Here is a 17,275-nt window from a genome sequence, read left to right on the forward strand (position 1 = left end):
GAGCACATAAAGAAAGACCAGTTTTCCTCGAAAACTACACTATTAGAATTTTTTTTATTTTTTCCATGCTAATTTTGGTCCAAGTTAACCCCTACAAGTTAAATTACGTTAGTGCGAGAAAAAAAATAATTCTGGTCTGAAAGGGTTAAGCTAATTCAGACCAAATCCTATTCTTGGAAGGAATGACATTGTTCCCGATTACTGAGCCAACGAGATTCGAATCATACATATGCTGATTGAGGAATAATCAGGGTTGTCTGCTCTGATTACCATACGCATTTACTTGTCACTTGCAGTGAATCTATGGGATATTTCCGGATACGCGCCTATGATTTACTAATAATAACACGTTTATATTGCAATAGAAATTGACGAATTAAATAAAATATCGCGCGTAGAAACAGAGATACAGACACAGCCATGTGATGGAAAGAATTACAGGTCGAGAAGAAATAATAAAACGGAACTTAAACATAAAGTTTGAAGAATGGATTCGTATTTAATGAACGAATGGACGTAAGGTATCCAGTCGAACGGCAAACTTTGTTTTCTTGCGTTCCAGGCGAAATTCCCGACGGAGTCGAGACAATCGATTTTATTCCGCTACGGCAGACATCGTCCCTACCACTTACTTACGTCCGGTCAGTTGCTTGACCCGCAGCTCGCACCGAGGATAATGGATGTCTGTTGACTGACACATCAATAGATATCTCTTGACTCGTCGTTAAACGAAAAAATTTTACGAAAAAATTGCGGCCTACCCATGGAGCCTGATACACAGACGCACAAGTAAAGATTCTCAAAAAAACAACTTTCTCTGTCACAGACTGATTCGTGGTCTAAATCGTTGCTGAATTTCGGTTTATGAAGGCTGTGAAGGCTTGTAAAAAGAAAGTTATCCTACAGTTTCATTTGTCCTTACATGCATCCAAAATATATACCACAACTTTTTCAATTTTATAGGTATGATAGTCGAAAAATCTTCTTCGTCTGAATTGTTGGAGTGTTCAAAAGTGGAAGAGAAATTAGTTTAAAGAAAAATTAAAGGCGTCTGGTGCCGGATAAGCGCGTTTGTTTCCCGATTACCGTGACTGTTTGCTTGGAATTTGTCGCCTGTCGCTGGTTGAATCGCAGTTTCTCCGTCGGCAGTTTCAGTGTCCCGGAACCGATTAACGCGAACTGCATTCAGAACTTGCTAATGGTGCGGTAACCGCTCTATCCGACTTCATTTACCGATCCTGTTAATTCTTGCTCGCTGACGTATACGAGATTAGACCATGAAATTTTACGGGGCTGTACATCGATCGATTTATCAAGGCTTGATAATACAAACCCTGACATTCTCGTAGTATTACTAAATATACCTAAGCCTGCGACAAACATTGCACCTAATCACGCTCGGTATCTATCCAGTATCTTCTCTGGTATTACTCGATAGATTATCTGTTATTTTTATCATCGAAGAAAACTAATTATCCTAATGATCCTTTTCATAGATCTACCGAAATATTTGAGAAAGACTCCAATACCGTGCACTGTTGGTTCGTTTCCTCGAGAGCAGTTCTTCGGGGCTTGTTCCGCGACGGTGCTCGAATTTGAAGTTGCCTGGAGTGCTCACGGATAAAAGCATTTTCCATTACTTCCGTGCACGTTTCTACCATGTTCGACGCAATGCTTGCTTATTTCGAACCCACGTTTTCGGCTCATTTACACCGAGCATCGATAGCACAATCCCGAAAGCTCGAAGGAAAACGAATTTCGGAGCTCCTCGAAAATCCGTGATAGCGCATCGACCACTTAATTGCGGAAGTAACGATCTGTAAATAACAGATGCTTTCCAGAACAACGCGGAGAATTCGATTTGTTCGAATTGTTGGACGAGACTTCGATGGAACGAAGCTTCGTACAACCATCAATCCGTCTGCGATCCTTTTAATGAAGCGTCGGGTGCGACCTGCGAGGGCCTGCCTAAAGGTTCGCGTATCCGAACGATCGATTTCCGATGGACGTTCGTCAAGCGACAATCCTAATAAAACCTCGACCAAGGTCGAGTCCACTCGGGCAAAGGTTGCGAAAAGAAGAGGAATCTAAGCCGAGTTGACGGGAGAAGAAACTGTGCCAACGGTCGATGACGACAAGCTGCTGGTTGTTTGATTGAGAGGGTATTCTAGCGTAGATTTTTTGGAAAGAATGAATGGAAGTTTCTTCACAGAACTTACTACAGGTGTGCATATGTTTGCACACCATTCATGAATTTTTTCGACGACGAAATTTCGTTATATGAAGACTGTGAAGGCTTGTAAAAAAAGTTGTCTTATACATAGTTTAATTTATCCCTATATGAGTCGTTCATTGCTCAAATCGATTAACTCCACCAGTCACATAAAAATTGTAACATTACTACGGGTTATTTTCTGGCTATTCTTTTGTATTAATTTTATATACCGTTAGATGAAAGCTACATCTGTATTTATGCATACTACAATAGTTATTTGAATTTATATTATAAAGGGAATTTTAAAAAACAATGAGCTAATCGATTAGTGCATTAATTGCAACCAAAATATGCTATAACTTCTTCAATTTTGTAGCTAAGGTAACCGAAGAAATCGATTGTTTAAAACTTCTACGCTAGAATGTCCCCTCAAAAGCAGCCTCGAGACTAAATCGAATGTATGCTAGTATAAAGTTAAATTGACCTGTGGACTGAACTTCGTGCAGCAATATGGTAAACTATTTATCCTATTTCATGGAACAACAGACAAGTTTTTCTAACCACAGTATTTTATTTGGAACAGGTACGTCGGCGTCGGGACAAACAAGTTGGATCAACGAGGGCAAAATACCAACATCGATAATTGAGTATGAAGCAGGAAGTAAAATGTTCCGTACATGGCGTTACGCATATTATTCCGTGTACTTCTTTTGTAATTAAATTTTGCAAGCACGTCATCTCAAAGAAATACGTTTAACAAACCTGGCATTTCATAAAATAAACCACCCCTGTCGTTCAAACGACTGCAAAATAAAAAATAATTATCGTTATGTTTTCGGCATGAGCGACGTCCAACGTACGATATGAAAACACTATAAAAAGCGATTATTCTCTCAACATTCTCGTAAATCGAGTATTCCCCTCCCCGAAGACGCGAGCAGCCATAACCCAGCATTCGATACAACTTCGACCCGTTTCTCGAGCGAAAAATAAGATATTACTCCGCCGAAGCTGCGAAAGCTTTCGAATTCGAAGTTGTTTATCGAGCGTCGGCAGCTGGCAAGTACGGCGAACATTATTTGTCCCATGCAGCCGTATTTTCATTGGCACTGGCCGCCTCGCGTTCCTTCGTAATGCAAATGAGCGTCTTCCAGCGCTACGACGGGAAGTTTCACCTGAATTTCCGAATTCTAGTCCGCGGCTTTTACGTAAGAAGCCCGGATTTATGTGTACGAACGTGCCACCCTGCCGTTCCCCCTTCCTGGGCACTTTTTATAGGTCAGGAGTAAACCGCTCCTACTTTGTATGACGAAGTACCACTCGAAAACGGATGGAATCCATTCTGCAGCCGTGAAAACATCGTCTACATTGGGAACGCTGCTCGGAAACAGTCAATGGAAGAATATTACCGTCCCACGATATTGGCGACAACCCATTATCCGCCAATTTTTGGAGACAGTTGTTTTATTTCTTTTTTCCTTTTAGTACATTTAAATAGAAACAATAACAATTATGTCAAAAATAGTTCCAGTTGGTTAGTGTGAATATCATTATACATTTGATTTAATTTTTATTTGTATTTTTTACGTTGCGACGGGTAATGGGTCAAAATTGCGGGAGCACGTAGAATAAATATTGCCGAGAACATCGTCCGCAATATTCTGGAGGTGCAAAGGCGGATTGAGAACACGCTGAACTTCCTCATCCGGTTAGTCGTGTGTCCCTCAAAGAGGTATTAGGAATAGAAGGAGAAATGACAGATTCCGCCCTCGACGCTAATTTAATATCCTCCACGATGAAAAGGGCCATCCCTTTTTAGATCATTTATTTTAATAGAATCCCCGTCGACATTTCTACCTTTATCTCTGTTGAAATGATATTCTTTATTTTACTATATCTCCCTCGTCTCCGTACTTATGATATAACAGCTTTTCTCCAGGGTTTTGTCATTAAATATTTTTGAAATACGCTGTACGCGATTCCTGTCTCGGCGCGTTTTACTTTTCCTTACTTTAATTACAAAAGTACCCACCCCTACATATTTTTCATCGATATCGTCAGCTTCGGTATCATCCTGTACACGGGAGTAAAATTTGTCCTTTGCGACAATGTTAGTCGTACAAAATAATCTGGCGAATAAACTATTCACCAGAGGTGACTCACGCGGTGTCCACGAAACACGATCAACGTCGAGCGTGGTTCCATGCGTACGGTTTCGGTATCGAGTGCAACTCGCACGGCAATTAAACAATTAATCCGACGCCTAACGGTGCATAATTAATTCGCGGGTCGAAACCGAATCACCGATACCGGAAACACAAGTGCCACGCCGTCGGTATGTCCCTCTTCGCGAGACCCTCGAAATTCTGGGCACGTTTCTGGCGCAACCAGCCCCCGGAATTCTCTCCAAGGAATGTGAATGCACCGGAAGGACTGTACCGCGAATTCTCGAAATTCCACGGGCCGCACTTCCGTCATCCCGGGTTCACACTCGTAGGCTTTGCGGCGAGCCGCGGATGCAGACGTTAAACGAGTCCCAGGAACTCGAGCCTCGGGGATGGCGACCGTTTTTGGGAAGCTTTTCGTTCCACGATAACATCAAGGCTACTGTAGGTGTGAAGGTATTTAGGAACGAGTTTTCCAAAGCGCATATTTACTTTACAATATATTTATGAATTAATATGCTCGAGGTTGGCCTGGTATTTCGTGTTGCAACGCTTGTCCCTTTAATCCTTGAATATATTCTCGAGGAAGCGTCGTTTCTAAATATTTTGTAAAGTATCTCCTTTTCGATATTCGTGTTTGGAGCAGAACCTATTAATGTACGAGAATAGACCTTTGATGTTTGGTTGAAAAGGGCTTCTGTCGAAATTACATCTTTCTCGAGACAAGCGAATGAATATTTAAATGAATACAGTAAATCTTGTAATTTATGCATGAAATTCAAATAAGTGGTTGGAATAGGTAATTGAGGAATATCCTTGCAAGTTGCGCGATTTGAAGCCTCATCTTTAAGCCCTTCGTATCAAACATCAAAAATATGTAACTGTACTAAAAATAAAGGTACAGTTGCATTCCTAGGTATATCGGTGTATCTTTCACAGAAAATATATAACGCAACGCAACGTTGTCTTTCATCTTTGACCAAACACTCCTTTTCGCATCGAAAATTCTTCGAGTTTGAAGGATGAATGAAACCAATGCTGCGACTATGTGCATTGTATGCGAATATTATCGTAGATGTAATTATTTCTAAGTTCGTATTGTAAGATCGATCGCTTTGGCTCCTTGTCGATCGGTGTTTTCGAAGAAACCTTGTATTTGTAAAACGATAATTACGAGTGTACGTTAGATACGATACATTATTGTACGAACCATAGATCCACCGACTCTGTCAAATTAAATGTAAGAACACGTCCGAAGGGAAAATTCACTCTAATTAAAATAGTATAACGTAATTACTCCTTGTCCAAACGTTAGGAACGCGGCAGAAGCGATATTCGATGCGTTAACCGAATGAAAAGTTGCAAAGAAAACAAACGAATCGCAACCAGGCGGGCAACGAACAATTTCACCGTAAACGATTGTAAATATATCTCGATGTGCCCTGCACGAGACGCGTAAAAATTACTTTTAACCGAGATGTGGCATGTTCAATTACAAACTTTATCCAAACTCGGTCCAACTCCTTTCTGATCGTCCCTTCAGTTCCAGGAAATTCCACAATTTTCAGGTACAAGTTCTTTTCGTACTTTCAAGACGGATCCTTATGTACGATTCCTTACAAATTGCACAATGGACAGATGTGTACCAATTTCCAACTGAAACAATTCAAAGTGAACGAGAACGAAAGTTGGATAGAAATTTGTCCGATTAGAATCGCGAACATTAATAATTTCAAACAGGAGCGCGCCATCAGCGATATGACTTCCAGCTTCCATTCATATTTAATGCAATCCTGATTTCATTCGCACCGATTTGGAAAGTAGCACATTTGTATTCCCACGTCGCGTAAACGAAAGCGCTTTCTTTATCGGTCGTAGGAAAGGTATCGAAATAAACTAGCCCTATCTTCGCCGACGATCGAGCGTATTGAATAGCGAATTCAGGAGCACCGCCGCGAACCTTTCGCGATAAGAGACGTATTGGGTGAGAAATATTCTTTTTCCTTCTTCCGATATATTTTTTCCCGCGGTAAAGCGTGGAGTTAAATGCTCACGGCGACCGAGGCGCTTCTACTCGTATTTACGTAGAAGGCGACACGACTTTGAACGATAAGAGTCTCGATTCCCTTGGAAGCCAAACGCAATTGTTTTGTTGCTAGATATTCGCACGACGTGACGTTATAAACGGAGCATCGATGGATCGATACGAATGTGGGGCGTAGCGAAAGAAGAGAAACGAACCAATAGAAGAAAGGGGATCCGAATGTACGGATTTATTGCTTGGGTAAGACTGCTATTTAGATAAGAGAGATGCCACTCGTAGATTTGTCACACCCTCAAAACTATGTAAATGTTGTAAGTCTTTTAATTAGAGCTAGCGAATTTTGTAAATAAAGTATATTTAAATTTAGAAAATTTTCAAAGTGAAGATGAGCACAGTAGGTTCTGTGTATGATAATAATGAAACACTCAGAGTGCTTCGACATTTCATTTTTACAACTGTCTCTGCTCTTTTGGAATGTGTAACTAACAGAAGATTAAAAGTTGTATGGTTTTTCTTTACGAATAAGTGATAAATTTGCTTTAGGAAAGCTCAAAATTATGTTACATTAAAATGCATTACAACTGAGAAAATTTGTAAAGTGAAGATGAGCACACGTAGGTGCCTGTGTATTCCGTGTATAATACAAATTGAAGAATACAATCATTAATTTAACGTCATCGATATGGTACGGAGTTACACGAAATTTATATAAAACGATTGAAGCAAGGTATCCAACCCTTGCAAAAATCGAAACGACTTCGCTTCCCAGAGTGCACCGACCGTGTTTCCAACGACTAACTTGCTTTTCGGCGCGTATAATTAATTGGCCGGCTACGGTGCGTGAAACGCAACCGTGTCGCCGCAAATTTAATCAGGCAAAGCACGCTTTTAAATGTAATTACGCGCGCGCGTGTCCGCTGGCCGGAATCGCGAGCGTCAACGGGCCGATTTTAATCCACTTTTTTTTTTTTGCTCCATCGGATCGCGAGCCGTGAAAGCTCTCGCGTTTCTTTCGACGTTCCGGCGTCCAGAACGGATTAAAATATATATTTTCCCGGGCAGCTGCGTCGGGCGGATAATTAAATTCGTCGCCCCGACGAGGAACGTTCGACGTCCGGCATTTCTCGTTACGTTTTTCAAATTCACGACCGACACGCCCCGAACTCCGCGCGACGGCTGAGGTCTTTAATAAGTTTAATTAGGAAGCCACCTAACTGGCGCGCTCGGTGAATTTCGTCACGAAGCCGAAAGTTCTAGCCGTATCCTCGCGCGGACACGCTCCCTTATTAAATCGTCAAACTTTGTTCCGCAGGAAAAGGTATTCTAGTCGCGGCGCCGAATAAAGTTGGCTGTAACGCCCAGGAGGAGTTATATTATTCTAAAAGTAATATGAAACAATACAGAGTGACGCAGCTAAACTGTTGTAGAGCGATAATGCCTGAACTATCGTTGATACAAACAAATCGTACAGGAAAAAGTCGGAAGGTTCGAGGAGGCCTATCTTATATGACATCGCAGCTGATTAGCTCGCTACTACTCGCGATGAAGGATTGTTCGAATAGAATAGAATAATACCAATTACCAGGTCGAGTCCGAGGGGAATGTTTTGGGGAGAAAGCATTTCAATGGTATTTTTAATAGAGGAGTTCCTCTGTCTAGCATGACGTTGCTGCGCCGTGCTCTTGTAGAATACAAATAAGATAAATAGGACTATGGTGGCACCTGCTGTTCTCACCATTAGAGGGACACCGCGCGTACCACGCATTTCTCATAAGTGCTCGGTTCTGAGTAACATTTATATATAAGCCATTTCCAACCGACCTGCAAATATCCCGGGATCTAAGGCACAGGCCTGCTAGGTAACCTTACTGACGTGTCCACTAACAGGCCCAGGACAAAACGCTCCCTTCCATTTCGCACCTCTCACGCTCTCCCTTTAGAGAACAGCCACCATAAGATTTTGTATACTACCAGGGTCATTCCGCGAAATCGGACACTGAACACGGTAGTTTAGGTATTATCGCTCTGTAACAGTTTCGCTCTCTCACCCTGTATACTGGCCATCCTCAGCGCTCTAATAAAATATGCCATGAGCACTCGGTATTCCCTGCAAAAGAAAGCCAAACGAGGAGCGCCGTTGATCCTTTTAAAAGTTACTTTAATGTCCGCGGAGACAAAGACTGAATCGTGCTTGATTTTCTTCTGTTGACTACCCTTTGTTTCAAGATAACGAAATCTTCCATTATTTGCCGACAGGGCCATTCTTCTAGCCAATTGTGATTTCCGTAAGCTTAAGAAAGTTCTCGCGATTTAATAGAAAAAAAGTGGAAAAATAGAAGACGGTGTCTCGACTTATCTATCTCAATCTGGTTCATCTTCTACTAATCCAGAATACAAGAAGTACTTAAAAAAATGGCGTTTAAGAATGTTCGACGAACTAAGGTTCGTTGTGAAGGTGGGTGGAGATGAGGCGAATGAAATCGATAGATCCAACATTGTTTACGGAGTTAGCCGTCGAAATTGCATTAGTGGGCGGAAACTTTTGTAACCCTATTAAATGCAATGTTTCGCACGCACATAGCCGTGCGGATCTAACGACCTCGGACATCGGAGATTTACGACGACGTGACGACAATCTTCGATTACGATTTTCATTCTATTAAACGAGAGAAACGAGTCCGACTACGAGGTGGATAGACTTTCGATCGAGAACGTCGCGACGCGGTATGCATTCGAACGATGTCGAATTTCTCCTTGGCTCGACGCGACGATCGTACCTTCTTAATGCCGAATCTCGAAGTCAATTTTTTTGCGACGGGCTGCTAAGGAAGATCGAACTTCAAATACGACGTGAAAATTGGATTTCAAAGAAGGAACTTTTCGATCCATGGCACGTCGAACGATTTCGTTGTAACAATTACGCGAACGGACCCGATAATTGAAGGATCCCACACGATTCTTATGGATAATGGATCCAGGTCAAGCTGTCCGTTCTGAAATATGGTGCAGTTTTTATAATTCTCAACAAATGTCTAGTGTCACTTCCGGGTACTGTCAAGAGGGTCAAAGAAACAGTTAATTTCAAAATGAAATAAATTATTGCGATCATTAATAGTAGTAATATTTATTTAGGAAACGTTGTCATGATCTTGATAATATGGTGAAAAATTCACTGGTAAATTAGTGGCATCGAAAGTAGTTGAAACTTGTAAAAGTTACATTTCCCAGAACGAAGATGTTTCGTTTAATTTACTTCCGAGAGCCCTGCGGGATCCTTCGTGTGACAGTTGACCTTTGAGAAACCGTCTTTATTTTTATTTCGCGGGTTGCCTAAAGCGTCTCGAACTTCCCTCACACGATAGCGACAAAAAAAAAAATGACGGACCGTAAAATGGAGCGCTCTGAAAAATCTGCGGAACTTATCCATATTAATTTTTTACGGTCAATGTCCCTTTCTCGAGACAGTAAAAGCGAGAGATCGTAAAAAGGAACGCGAGCAGGGGTAGGAGGAGGGTGAGAAGTTCGATCGAGACTTCCGTCCCTGATGGGAGACGAGCAATAAACGAGCGTCATCCAGGAAATCGTTTCGCGTAAAGATCGATGGTGGGCTCCCATCGATCGCGGAGTTTCGGAAGAAGAACGGAAGGCGATAGACTCGCGATAGACTCGCTTATGGAATAGCGAGAGCTTTGTTAGTTTCGTAACAGATAGCAGGACTTCCTTACGATTCGTCTGGTCAAGGGAGTCTCTCGCTAGATAACAAAATTCCCATCCAGCTGACTGGCAACAATAAAAGAAAAGAGCAATTAATCCTGCCTAGCGTTCCGCAGGATCCATCGGGCGCGGAAATCGGTTGCGCGTTTCTTTGGCGGCGAATGATAGAGATGAAACGCTGCGGGGGCGCACAAAGAAGGAAAATCGGATAGCACGCGGCAAAAAAAGATAATGAGAGCTCGTCGGTGAGGCGATACTCGGCTCCTCGAGGAACAGAAAGACAGAGCACGGACATCTTTGGTTGAAGAGGGGTCGCGAACGCTTTTTCGTCAAGGCAATGTTTCGAGGGCTGGAAACGAGGTATTGATTTCCAATTACCGCACCGTTCTGTTCATCAGGTGGGAGGGTAGGTGGAGGCTGGATGCGAGCCGGGTAAAATCGAAAAGGGAAAGAAGGTATGCATAATTAATTAACGAGTCTCACCTCGGCCCTGATAATTCGTTGCCGTCGTCTTCCTCGGTCCCTCGCGTGGATCCTTGCGCCTTTCGTTTGAGCCTGTGAACGAAAAAGAGTTCTTTGAAAAATGATAATAATAATAATACTTTATTTACGGACAATGTGCGCTTGACATCAAGTACAATAACAAAAAAGAAAAAGGAAAAATTATACAAATGGAGCCAAGCACACCATATCATTATGTACCATGTTCGGCTAAATTACGCTCACGCAAAATCGCTACAAGAGCTCCTTAATTCAACGCTGTCCACAAACCTAACATCCCTCCGAGTTATGAGCAACGGTCGAGCCCCGTTTAAGCGATTAACTTGGCCATCGAGCTTCGGCACAAGTCGTTCCAATTTCGAGGGAAATTTACGAGCTCACGCGATGGACGTTAAGAGCAAGCGCTGTTTGTCTGTTTGCGTGTGTACAAGTTCGGGGGATGAAGGGGTAGGAGGATTGGGGTCGAAGGAAACGGAGAGAGAAACCTGGGTTCAGAGGAAATTGTGTTAGAGGAAAGCAGAGCAAACGCGATGATTCTTAATTCTGCGAAACGTATGCGAAAATATTATTTAGCGTTTAAACGAGGTCGTTAAACCGCTCTCTCTCCCCGGAGCATCCGACTAGCTCTCTTCAGAGGAGGAATAATTTCAAAAGACCGATTCGAGTACCGGTGCTCGCGAAGAAAATTTGAAATTACCATTGTGCGAGTCGTTCGTTGCGAAAGTGGAGCGAGTCTATCTTTTTAAAAAATGGAGCTCGTGCGAGTAGTTCTTACGGCGCGTGTTAATTTTGCCTGTAGAAGATTTCCGGCGTCGACAGGTTAATATTTCCTTGTAAACGTGCCCACTTGTGCGGAGACATAGGAGCCTGCGCAAATTACCCTCCTTTATTAGTTTTCTTATACGAAAATGAAGGACGTCCGCTCGAAACTTTTCGCATGTGGTGCTGCCCGTGTAGGAACATGGAAATAATTTGTAATCCTTTGAGTGCCAAGGAACGATATATCCATACTCTTGCAAAATGGCCAAGAACGATATACCGCTGCTCGAAGCTGTAAGTGTTTTAACTCAGTAAAAAATCAATTTTATTTTACGAAGATAACGTCGATATTTAATGCACGTAATGCGTGTAATATACAGGCAGTCGCATAAATATTCGTACCCTCCATGTCTATCGAAGAAAGTCCTAATTAAATGGCAGGTTCGATGTTCCTCTTGGAATTACTTTTTTAAAGAGACAATTCATGATTTTCGAGTCGAGGAATCTTTGCTTAAAATTGTCTGGCATTTCCCGGATATGTATGAAAATTTCCTCTGGCGCTCAAAGGGTTAATAACGGAGGGATATTGAAACACGACGTCGCTGGACACTCTCGCTCAGGCGGCAATTAAAAGCTGCCATCGCAACTAGTCACTTTACAGACCTTGCATCGATTTTCCGCGTCCTAATGGCCAACAGCGAAAATTCAACTTCGAAGAACCAGGTGCATCGCGTTATGCAAATTAGTTCTTATCACGCTCCTCGCGGCAGCCAAGTTACGCGTTCCTCATTTTTCCCTTCATTCCGCTCGTTCCGATTCCATTCGTGCGTTAAGCGATAAGGGCCGATTGCATCTAAACAAGGGAAAAAGGTGGAAGTTCGCGGTCGGTCGACGGCGAGCGATTGTTTATCGTCAGGATCGTGGCGCAATACTAATGAAGTTACGCGATCTGAAGGAAATTAAGTCGCGACCGTTACCGAATGATTTCTCGTGCGAGCTCGAAGCCACGGTTCAATTAATTACCGTACCGAATGCAGCGAAGGATAATAGATAACGCGAGTCGCCCGATTTCCTCGGCCAACCCAGTCGAGCAGCTCATTTCTCGAATGAGAAATGATCCGCTTCGAAGAAATCTTAATGGAGTATCGGTGAAATTAAGATTTCTCTTCGGTTTGACTGTTCTCGAAACTTCGTGCTGTCCCGTTCGTTGCGACGGTATTAATCGTTACCTGGGAACGCGACGGTTTTTCACAATTTAAAGCTCGCGTAATCGGAGTATACAATCTGCTGGATATTTACGATCGGTAAGAGGATATTTTTTTTCGACAGATCCTTGATAAGAAGATGTTACACGTGTTATTAACGCGCGGTACCGTAACTTCTGTAATTTTTTTTAACGACGCATCTCGTCCGGGACGATAATTTTTATCGATGCGATATAATTCATATCGTCCTCTCGCGCGTTGGAGATCCTCTATCGGGTTTTGCTTCCAGCAAGACGAGATGAGGAACGAACGGAGACCTCTTTTAAGATGGTAGGACCAAATCGGCAGAATCATATCGAACTTAGTGGAATATTTAGTACTTATTTTCTACTAATTTGTACCACAAACAGTAATTTTGTACCTCCTGCCATTTTTAAGTTAATTTTTAGTTATTCCAGCTAACAGATATAACGAAATAGAAAAATTCCTTACGATTACTGTGTTCGATGAATACTTATTCTGAACAATGATTGTTATTAATAGTTATTAGAAGACTGAATGTTACTATATGCATTGTAAATATTCAATTAATTCGAGGATGTACATATTTAATGCATTTTAAAGTTTCAAATTATTATACTAATGTTTTTCGAGAAAGTAATATTTCCAAACATGCAAAGTTGAGAAACGAGGGGAGATCGAAGGAAGTTTGATTCCTTCTATCTCCGGGTCTCCAGTCGCAGCAACCTCCACGTGGCGAGACCTGGTAATCGGTATTATTCGTGACGAACAATCCTTCGTCGCGAGAAATATCGAGCTAATGGCTGCGAACTTGTAAATTGTAATGTGTAAAGTGTAAAGTGTAAAGGGTAAATCGTGTGACTGTACTAAATCCTCAGTAATTATTTAGAAAAAGGGGATCTCGCCGATTTCGACGATTTTTCAATATATTGTAGAAATCAACATTTTGATTATAACCTTCGCTTGGCCGCAATTTCCGAGATTTCTGCAAAAAACTATTGCTACTGGTACAATGGATATTACCTATATCCCATGCTGTGGCAGCGTGTATGTAAGCGTTGAGTCGTCGATTGTTTATGGTTTCTACAAATATATCGTCTCGATTTCCTTGATAACGGTACCAGATACAACATTTCTTTTGGTGGACCAAATTAGTACAAATTTAGCACTAAATGTATCTGCTGCGTTGGATTCATTTTCGTTAATATTGAAGCGTGGTCCTGCTAGCTTAATATTAAAGCTAGAAACGCCACGATTTTTTTTGAAAATGGCAGGAGGTACAAAATTACTGTTTGTGGTACAAATTAGTAGAAAATAAGTACTAAATATTCCACTAAGTCCGATATGATTTTGCTGATTTGATCCTGCCGGGTTAAGAGAGGTCGAACGGAGGCTGATCGACACGGAACCCGTGGCGCCATCTTTCCCTCGTGACGTAAACGTTCTTCTATTATCAATTTATCGGACTGGTCGGGTTACATCAGCTACCATTTGGTTTATTTTTTTATTAATTTCTCGACGAAGGCTATTTAATTTTGCATGAAACGAACTGGTAAGTACCATTTCGAGTTACACTTTCATTTAACTATTATAATTCACGTAAAACCTGCACATAGGGAACTGTAGAATCATCTTTCCATAACTAGCCATTCGTAATTGCATTTTAAACGTTGAAACCTCGTTTAGATAGATACCACAATTACATTTCGTTCTTACCAGAAATTACTTTAATTCTCAAAGCTTCAATTACTTCCCAATAAATCCACGCCATTCGAATCGTCCTCGACAACGTATCGATCTTCCTCGATCTTTTTCGTTGAGACAACGGCCCGATTACGCTAACCGCTGACTAATTAAACGCTTCATCCTTTGATCGATCGTACGTACACGTTTCTATTGTATTTGCATACGGGTCGCGCTAGCATCGTAGCGGTGAATCTAATCCCTGTCCGTCGTAATTATAAATCACTTGTAAATAGCGTTACCAATGGTCGGTAGGGCTGTCGCTGAATTACACTGTCGAGTTCATCGATCCTGCGGGGCATTTATCCTCTGTGAAAGGATCGCCGGAATCCGTTTGACACTATCGGAATTAGAGGGATGTCGGCTGCTCGAAACAATTGCCTTTTGTTTTCTCGCGTTCCCGACCAACAGGAAATTAAATATCACTAATAGCACGGCCATTGTGCTCTGGAAATGATCGAACCTTTCTTGTCTCTCGCAATTGATGCAAACTGTAATTGAGTATACAGTATTCCTGTCGAGGATGCTGGCAGCGGTTGAATTTACCTTACTCATTTTTAACGGAAGGATTAGATTCTAAAAGCGATAAATTTCTGGAGAAAATCAACGGCAAATAAGATAAGAAATAAAAAAAAACTTTAATTTCTATCATCGTTAAAAACGACGACTGTTAAAATATGTGACGATAATCGAACGTGCTTCGATTATCCAATCGGGTTCTCCAATCGGTTATCCAGTCAAAGCATGTAAAATTAGAGCCATGACCTATTTTTTACTTTTAAGTTTGACCCCAGTTTCACGCTGTGTCGCGAGTGTTGACACCACCCGAACGAAGTAGAGAACTTTCCGCGAAAAAAGAAGCCGTAGCACCGAGGGAAAGAGACAAGTTCCGATCGACCTCGCCCGCGACTTTCGTTCCAGGAAAATGTTTCCTCGCGGTGAACTATAAGCCAGAAACTTTTGGGCGAAGGTCGAAGATAAACAGGCGAGAGTTTCGCTCCAGCTATCATCCGTCGAGAGGTCCTTATTAAAGAACTTTTTAAACTACGTGAAGAGGAGATACAATCGCGATAAGGCTCCGGGCGATCTACCTGTGAAACGCGCCTTGGAGGCGCGATTAAAGCCTATGCAAGGAAAAAAGATTGACAAATCCACACATCGAAGTGCATTATCCGCGTGGAAAACAAAATGCGTTATTATAAGGGTGTCGTAATTTTCGGTAAACGGTTTTTACGAAGCCCGCATACGGTTAATATTATCGAAATCGAATCCACCGAGAAGTGAAGGAAGTTTCCGGGTGAAATTCGTCGCGAACCGTGCCAGCAACAGGTGTCGTTCCGACACCTTTTAATAGTCTTTTCGAAGTGCAACGAGATCGATAACTTCGCTTCTTGCACGAAGTCAAAGCACTTCGCCACGTGGGCACTCGACACGGTCCTCGATAATTCCATTTGGGAACAGAAACGTCAATTTTGCATACCACGATTATCGTTCTGTAGGAAGGACAATGTGAAGGAACGGCATTGCTGACGGGTCGTTTTACGTGCCTCGCATCTTGTACAATTTTATTAGGGTCTTTGCGGGCAACAAAATTATTTAATCTTTTGAGTGCTGTGGACGGATATACGCGTGCAGAGAAAGCTCTATCAGTAAGGATTTTGGATCCCCTGCTTGAGTAACAATTATCAGTTTTTCCATATTTTATTGTTGTCCCATATAAGTTTAAATTTATTCATCTTCTAAGCTGTGTTTTGTATTTTAATGTTTTTAATCAAATAGTTACGTGTGTGTTGTCCACGTAGAGTGGTTTGACCAAGTGTGTTCAGCACTGTACTGTACTGTAATTTAATTTTTAGGGTTGACGTGGACTAAAATTAGTATGGAAAAAAATTGTTTAAATCCTAATAGTGTAGTTATCGAGGAAAACTGATCTTTCTTCATGTGCACAAATAAGGACATTCGTCTTAAACGACAGTGTCGGTAATTTCTAAATTTTGTGTCCTCAATTGTGGACGCCAGGTCTGGAAGGATTATATGGATAAAAGTCAGGGAATGGGTAAAGTGAAAATGATCGTGCTTCGTAAACGTAAATAATATAATCCCATAGTACTTTGTCCAAGAGATATATCATCCAGGTTGTAAGTGAGTCGTCGAGGGAGTACGAATACTTCTGGGAACCACTGTACATTTTACGATATTGTCGATTTATCACGATTTGTTACGATTTGTCACATAATTTCCATTCTTTTCAATAACCATCCCGTATATTTCCGGTTGTCCGTGGGATACCCTCGAGGTTAAAATTTCTCCCAGAAGGAAACTATTATATTTTTGCGCTGGCACTCGAGTACGTGTAACGTATGTTCCACGCACGAGGCGTACAGGAGTACCTTAACCGAATATCGGTTATACCTCCAGAACCTTGGGGCCATTCTGACCATGCTTCTATCGGAGACCAAAGCCAGGAGACCCGAAGTTGGGAAAACTAGTTCTCTCTTTATACGAAGGCTTCGAAATCAAATTCTAACCTACTTACAAAATAATTGATCCCATCGTTTTGTCATTTGGGACAGAGTATGTCAGCGCGATAATTTCCTTTTACAGACCTGGGAAAGAAGTCAATGTCGTAAATGAACTTCTTTCGACGATATGTTTACCGCCCAGTGTCTAACGAAATACTAACGACTGGACGGTAAATTGTACCTAGTTTTGCGCTACAAACCGGAACGACTAGAATAGGGTCATTGGCTGTCCGCCAAACAAAAGCGAGCAGTTCTAAATGGCGGGAAAGTATCGGTAGGAAAGAGAAGTTTTCGATAGCGGCGTGTTGTTCCGCGCGACACAATTCCTTTCATTGCGGCGCAAGAACGTATCGGCGATCGCGCGTAATTTATGTTCGGAACTGCCC

General features: G+C 41.9%; 1 long non-coding RNA gene across 1 annotated transcript in view; it reads right to left on the minus strand.

Annotated features, from left to right (window-relative positions):
• LOC128880970 (uncharacterized) overlaps positions 1 to 17,275 on the minus strand; it is a 153,828-nt gene that overhangs the window by 98,753 nt on the left and 37,800 nt on the right. The window contains exon 2 of the long non-coding RNA XR_008457952.1: positions 10,622 to 10,693. This is a non-coding gene — a long non-coding RNA (uncharacterized LOC128880970). The remainder of the gene's footprint in view (positions 1 to 10,621; positions 10,694 to 17,275) is intronic.

Source organism: Hylaeus volcanicus, chromosome 8 (genome assembly GCF_026283585.1).
Source record: "Hylaeus volcanicus isolate JK05 chromosome 8, UHH_iyHylVolc1.0_haploid, whole genome shotgun sequence".
Classification (NCBI taxonomy): Eukaryota; Metazoa; Arthropoda; class Insecta; order Hymenoptera; family Colletidae; genus Hylaeus; species Hylaeus volcanicus.